The 7,917-nt window shown below is 43.3% G+C and overlaps 1 long non-coding RNA gene across 1 annotated transcript in view; it reads right to left on the bottom strand.

Annotated features, from left to right (window-relative positions):
- Window positions 1-6,698, bottom strand: part of LOC107704397 (uncharacterized) — a 16,285-nt gene extending 9,587 nt beyond the window's left edge. The window contains exons 1-2 of the long non-coding RNA XR_001635955.1: window positions 6,477-6,698; window positions 188-246 (exon numbers count right to left, since the gene is read on the bottom strand). This is a non-coding gene — a long non-coding RNA (uncharacterized LOC107704397). The remainder of the gene's footprint in view (window positions 1-187; window positions 247-6,476) is intronic.
- Between the last annotated feature and the right edge of the window lie 1,219 nt (window positions 6,699-7,917).

Below are 7,917 nucleotides of genomic sequence, written 5' to 3' on the forward strand. Positions count from 1 at the left end.
CAGTGAGAGTAAGTGATGGTGATTTTAGGGTGAACTGTCGCTTTAATGAACAGAAGCGAGCAGCACTGCCGTCTGATTGGCTGTTTGAGGACGCTACAGATCCTGACAGAAGACAGACACGCTAATAAAGCAGATGATCAGACGCCGCTCATTACTGTCTGGTTTAATTGAGTTAAAGCAGTCTTACCAGGCCGAGGCTGAAGGTGAAGAGCAGGCGAATGATGGGCTGAGGACAGCGCTCACATTCTGCAAAACAAGAAGACACAAGCAAACGCTGTGAGGAACGAGTGACAGCCGCTGTTAAAACGAGAGAGCGAGAGAGAGCAACAGGTGTGCTGCCCTGTGGTCACATGACCAAACACCTGCGATCGCATGATGCATTCAGAGCTGTGGAGTCACATGTGTTTCTATAGCGCTTTATACAATACAGATTGATTCAAAGCAGGAAAATAACAGAATCAACGATGCATACTTCAGCAAACATGAAGCATCAGATGGTTCCTGCATCCCTGTGTACATTTACGTTCAGACCTAAAACTTCCTTTCCAGTCCATCCAGAACAACATCACAGCCACAAGCTCATTAACATAGATGACACGCCCACACAGTGTGAACTACACCAATCATAACAGAGCTCATTAACATAAAACAGTCAGAGAGAGAAAAGTAAACTAAATTACGGCTAAAATTGTGAACTCTCAATCTAAAAATCTTATAAAAATTGTAATGAACGACATGGTTAAAGTGTGTGATTTACAGTAAAGGTTCTGAAGCAGAAGCCAATCTCCTCTGGATTATCTATCTGTCGAAGATTAAAATAAAGTGTTATAAAACACAAATTATCCGGTTAAATCTCCTGATAAAGCCCTCTGTTCTGTTTGTTCAGTCTGGCAAATCCACGTAATGAGTGTCGTGTATTTTTAGACTTTAAGCGGCGTTATTTCAGGTAACATCAGACGAGGCGACAAATATTCTCTTGATTAAAGCAGCCGATAATCCCACGGCGGCGGCGGGAGAACGTCAATCCGTTCACAGCCACAGCGGAAACACAAACACCTGCGACACCTGCGAGCGACGGCACACTCAGAGAAACACCAGCCAGAGGAACGAGATCCGCCGCCGCGTCTTTCACTCATTCCACATCACTATTGATCAGTGCCTCAATAATCAATGAAAATCTCCTGCAGCTGAGAGCTTCACTGAGCTCCTTCATCATCAGTCACTGCATCAGGATCAGAGTCATCACTGCCGCTCATCTGAACCAATCCAACGGATGGCCGCAGGGCATCATGGGAAACGGCACTCCTGACAGCGTGCCAGATGCAGTCGGTCATCAGCCATTCCAGATAACCAGATAACGCGTATAGTTCTCTGGTTTGGTTATAGTTAACGTGCATAATTAACTGACATACTGATCCGCTTCACTTCCTGTAGCTGTTGAGGTCAAAGGTCGTGCGTTCAATCAATCTCTACAGTATTTCAGCACCAACTCATTTTGTGAAATCTAGTTAAATCAGATGAAACGGCTGAAAAACTTCAACTAAACTACACAAGACAAAAGAAAATCTCACATGAAACACGATTATTGTGTCGAGTTGCCAGCTGATGTGCCTGATTGTTTATATCAGTGCATCGATTGTTTGTATTATCGTCCAGCTCTAATCTGCTGCATGCACCTATGCACCAATATTATAAACATTAAGATCAGGATTTTCAGTAAAGCTGAACTTTATTTGCATCACTGAATTACTACTTTCTTCTCTATAACTGTAGAGCAGCTTTGAAACAATCTGTATTGCATAAAGCGCTGTAGAAATAAAGGCTTGACTCTTCAGATGTGATCACCTGACGCGGTCACATGACCCAGGTGATCACATACTAGTGATATAACAAGGGATCGGCACGCTTCGTCACCGCGTCCTCGGCTAACGCGGGTAATAATAGACGCGAACGCTGCAGCGTTCAGAAGTCACGTTCTGAGTTATAGCACAAAGGTCGACAGTTTAATTGGAAGTGCAAATTGCGTCCGCACGCTGGCTCCCAGCAGTGCCGTGACTGAACGTGTTTCACAGGGGGCTGCAATTAGAAAGAGCAGTAATAGCTGTTCCGCGCTATTTTTAGCCGAAGCTCGTCGTCCAGGAACCCTGATGCTTCAGCTGGCTGTTCTACAGAGACGCTCGCAGGAACACGGCATGATGGGAGATCTCGGGCCGGCGGGGGGGGCGCAATAATCGCTTCAGGACGCACAAATTCACTCTGTCCACTCATTAATAGTGAAAGTGTTGAGCTGTCTCACTGAAACACACTCAACATACAGTCAAAACACAATTCCAATTCACAAGCCCTCAATTCAGCTCAATATCCACTCATCTGGAAATATTTAAGGAAAATGTCAATTTTTCTTAAGGAGATACATCTCAGCTAAAGCGGTATACTATACAGGAAACCCTGTCAGTTCATACATCACTATTAAAGTCTGAAATTAACAAACAACTATTACATTTCACTGCTGTTTGTTTTAATAATCAACACTCAAATAAAATGTACAGACATTCAAATTGCAAATAAGGCAAATAAAGTTATTATATTAACTTTTTAAACATATAATTGTTTCTACTCCAAATTTGTTATTGGTGGCTTTAATAAAAATGTGTTTTTGTGACAGATTTATTGAAACACACATTAAATATTTAAGAACAGATTCAGTAAAATATAATGAATATGTAATATAGTGCAAATATTGATCGAAACGCTCCTCTCTAGAGCTATATTTTTAGCTGACTACTGAGTTTATGGTCACTGAATGTCTTTTCTGAGGTAAATGTTACATGACATTATTGATCTCAAGCTGTTTTACTGACGTCTTTCCGCCGTTGAATCACTGACTGATGGATTACAACATCCATGATTGATTTCAGTGAGTTGTTCTGATTCTTCTGATGCTCATTCAGGTTTATTTGCTGCTGTAACTAGTAGTAAAGAGGAAGAGATGATCAGCGATCTGTCAGCACACATTACAGAGCCACAAAACCAGTGAATTTAGTGATGAAACTGACAGAATTTCAAGGCTGAGACTAACAAAGCACAAAGATTATTGTGCTTATTGGATGACAGATTTTTTTCAATAATGGTGATATGATTTAACACATTTCTGATATTTTGATATACATTATATTTACTCAAACTCTCTTTTATGAGATGAAGGGGAAAAAGGAAAAATAAAAACAGCCAACCATAAAGGCCAAAAAAATCGGCATCATATATCGGCCATCGGCTTCCCTGATTTCTAAATATCGGCATTGGCCAGAGAAAAACCCATATCAATCAACCTCTAATACATTACCAGTGTTTCCAATTCAAAGGCCTTTTCATTGCATCTGATAAAGTAGCGTTTCTGAGCGGAGCTCTGCTTTGTGTACAGCCGTTACCGTGGAAACCGCTGTTTCTGCCGCTCCAAAAGCACCTCCAGCTGGCAGAGAATGAATTTGCATTTTCAATCAGCCCGTCTCCAGCAACATGTTTTGTTGTTGCTCACTCTTTTTTTCTGTTTTCTGCAGCAACTCTGAGCACTTCTCATATTCTTTATCCTGGCTGAAGCACTTTGTTAAAATGTTTCCATTTACACATGGCCACATAAATGTGTCTTCGCAAAATGGAATAAATCCGGTCTTCAATTCCCGCAGTATATGCAAATTTAACGAAGTTCACGTCAACGAAAGCAACAGATACATGCTGCATTTTATTCATCATCAGCTAATTTCTAGTTCAAAGACCGCAACAGGAGAGAGAGCAGCATCAGCACTGAAAGATAAGTTAGTCTCACTACTTTTAATAAATGATTGTGTGTTGAGCGACTTACTTTCAGTTTCATTTGCGTTAGTTTGCGCGTTGGCTTGCTGAAGAGATACTCAGCTACTCATCGTGTTGCATTAGCGCTGTCACATTGGACTATAATGTCATATAGCCTATAACACGCTCTCACACGTTTAGCATTTTAACATTTGGGGAGGAGAAAAGTTTCAACAATCAGATGCATTTACACTTGCGTCCCAAATGCGTCCCAGACCACCTCCTGAAGTGGTTTGAGCGATCGGATTTAAATCTGCCTCGAAAGCGTTTCGGAGGGCATTTACACCTGCTCTTTTCATGATCGGATAGCTATCCAATCAGAGCAAACGCATGAAGTGACCAGGCCCTTAGATAAACTGATGCCATCTGTATCAAACTCCCTGAGCAACGGCACACTGGGTTTAATAACACAGAACGAGCCACTGTGATTGGTTCACAGTAACACAGTGCGCAGTTTAAGGTGGTCAGGATTCAACCATGACTACTGCTAGTCCTCCAAGATAACCATGACCACCTTCAGCTTTGATCTAAACCAGCCTGATCCAGCTAACGAGGAACCATCTGCTGATCGAAGATACTGAAACAACGCGGCCAACTCAGTGAAGCTAATGCGAGTGTGAATCACGCTGAAGCACCGGTTGTGCAGAAAGTGATTTAAGGGGCGAGCAACATCTCAGATCCTGTGAAGACAAGCATCTTAAAACACCGAACGTCGGTCAGTCGACCCAAAGAAAACTGGCAGCCGCCGCATGAAAGCCAACGTGAACAATAACAGCCAGAAGCCTGTGACTCATTGTGTTTGCATCTGCCTAATTAAAAAATAATAGTGCATCTTCCCTACAGCACACAGACGGACGCATGAGCGCAAGAACACAACAACAGAGCACCACACAGGTCTGTTTACATGGAAAAACACTTCGAGCCTGATCCAGAACCGGCTTCAGAGGAATCAGCGATGCAAATATCTGCCATGCAGCTTATTACTTCTGCTATGACCGATAACAGACATGGCGGCCGATATTAGGAACATTTTAGTAAAATTAGACATTTGTCATGGCGGGTAACAGTTTAGTGCTTCTGAAAGCTGCTGCAGACAAAGACAGGACTGAAAGCACAAGAATGAAGTTTCATGTCACAGAACAGTCGAACACAGACTATGAGCAAACCCTGCGCTTCTCAAACATGATAAAGCATAAACCTCCATAAGAAGACATGATGAACAAGTCAACTCGTACACAATCTGTCATTTCAGGAAATGCATCACATTTGAAGAAAGAACTAATAGCGGCTCAATGAACCATTAGTGATTAAAATCACACAATAACAACACAACATGATGCATGAGTTCTCTATAACGGTAGAGCAGCTTTGAAACAATCTGTATTGTATAAAGCGCTGTAGAAATAAAGGCTTGACTCTTCAGATGTGATCACCTGACGCGGTCACGTGACCCAGGTGATCACATACTAGTGATATAACAAGGGATCGGCACGCTTCGTCACCGCGTCCTCGGCTAACACGGGTAATAATAGACGTAATAGAAATCTGTCATTTCAGGAAATGCATCACATTTGAAGAAAGAACTAATAGCGGCTCAATGAAACATTAGTGATTCAAATCACACAATAACAACACAACATGATGCATGAGTTCAGAGCATATCAGCGGACTAAATAAACGTAAAGCTGTTTGAATAAAACACGTACCGAATCAGGTCCGTCTCACAAGAACCTAAACACAGCTGAGACCCCGCAGCGCCTGCTTGACTTCAGACTCAAGATCTACAGATCCACCGCCATCAAGAGCATGCCACAGCATTGAGCTCCTCACCAGAATACTGTTTCTGACTGAATAAACATCCTTCTACCTGCGCGCTCACGTGAACAGGTGTGACGCACGGATCACTCATGACAAAACACATCTGAACCTGACAGCTTTAGCTGATGAAAACACATGCGGCATCAGAATCTGTCCGGATACACGAAGAGAAAAGTCCTTCACAGATATCGAGTGAACGATTGCTCTGTCAGGCTGGATCTTGATTCCAGTGCCAGTAATTCTGCTTTTACTCTTTATTTTGACATTGTTATTAATATTGTATATCAAGGCATTAAATGTCAAACTGTGACTGTAAATCTGAAATAAGGTACACAAGTTATGGTGTAATTACATAAAGAAATTAGTGCTTCTTTTCAGATGCTGCATTTTGAATGTAGGTATATTTTGAAAACAACACTATCTAATGTATCTTTTTTTAAGGACATTTAAGAAGAAAACATGATGGGCCATCTAAACACAACCATCAAACACACACATATGTTGACTAAATATATATAGAGGATCAGACATTAATCAGGGATCACAATGTCCCAGACATTAAATGCGAAAGGGACAAGCATCCCTGATAACAGAAGTTTATTTCTGATAGAGGCACAGTTCATCCTGAATTACACGAACGAGACCTGATAACACACACACACACACACACTCACACACACACACACACACACACACACACACACACACACACACACACACACACAAAGCATTCGCTAACAGACGGAAGCAGCGCTGCGTTACACTGACAGATCAACAAGCAACTTATCTGTGAGCTCATGCAGTCTTACCCTTCACATGCTGGACGATCTCAGAGAAGCAGCAGGGTTAGCAGCTAATGTTAGCCCGAGAGCTAAGGCCAGGTCACTTTGATTCTCCTCACAGATGAACACACACACACACACGCGCGCGCCCTTCCCTACAGCTCAGTGACGCGACGCTACCGTCATCACACACCAGCGCGCGCCCGCGACATTCCCGGGAAAACACCGAATTCCCTGCGCTCGAGAAGAGGAGGATGCTGGATCTTGAGAGAGAGAGAGAGAGAGAGAGAGAGAGAGAGAGAGAGATATAACCCACACATGCTCTTGTTCTGCAGTGAATGCACAGCATGCATACATGCACCGAAAGGCCCTGCACGCATCAGATCTCAGATCCACTCAGAATGCATTATGTAATTGTCAGTATTCGCGGCACAGTTGTGATGATGGTCTGAGGAAAGCATTCGCTAACAGACGGAAGCAGCGCTGCGTTACACTGACAGATCAACAAGCAACTTATCTGTGAGCTCATGCAGTCTTACCCTTCACATGCTGGACGATCTCAGAGAAGCAGCAGGGTTAGCAGCTAATGTTAGCCCGAGAGCTAAGGAGAGAGAGACTCACCCGCGCGCGCGAGGAAACCCTGCAGGAGGAGATGAGGATGATGAAGATCATGAAGAAGAAGCGTCTCACCCTCCTGATTCTTTCCCTCACTCCCTCACTCACTCACTCACTCAAGTCACCTTTATTTATCTAGCGCTTTTGTGTCAAAGCAGCTTTACAGTATTAAATATGAAAATATTGTGTCAGTAATGCAGAAGGACAATAGTAAACACTCAATTTTCAGTTAAAGGCAGTTCATCATTGAATTCAGTGATGTCATCATCCTGATTCTCCTCACAGATGAACACACACACACACACGCGCGCGCCCTTCCCTACAGCTCAGTGACGCGACGCTACCGTCATCACACACCAGCGCGCGCCCGCGACATTCCCGGGAAAACACCGAATTCCCTGCGCTCGAGAAGAGGAGGATGCTGGATCTTCCTCAGCGCCACACACGCAGCCCTGCAGCACCGCTGCACACACACACACACACACACACAGAGAGAGAGAGAGAGAGAGAGAGAGAGAGAGAGAGAGAGAGAGACTCACCCAAACTCAAAGCCCAAATTCTCACACAACAGTCTGTGGAACCACTTAGAACAAATCTTTCCCTGTCAGACAAGTCAAATGCACGTGCTGTGGAAAACAGATCAAGAGAATGAGAGAGAGCGGGACGGAGAATGAGAAAAAAAGAGTGACTGCAGGACACAAGAAAAGGGAGAACTAAGGACAAGGGATGTGAAGAACAAATGCACTGTCAAAACAGCAAAGACAAGGAATAATGGAGAGCAAAAGGGACAGATGGGAAGGAGGCTATATATCTATCTATCTATCTATCTATATGTCTGTCTATCTATCTATCT

Source organism: Sinocyclocheilus anshuiensis, unplaced genomic scaffold (assembly GCF_001515605.1).
Source record: "Sinocyclocheilus anshuiensis isolate Anshui unplaced genomic scaffold, SAMN03320099.WGS_v1.1 scaffold1115, whole genome shotgun sequence".
NCBI classification, from domain to species: domain Eukaryota; kingdom Metazoa; phylum Chordata; class Actinopteri; order Cypriniformes; family Cyprinidae; genus Sinocyclocheilus; species Sinocyclocheilus anshuiensis.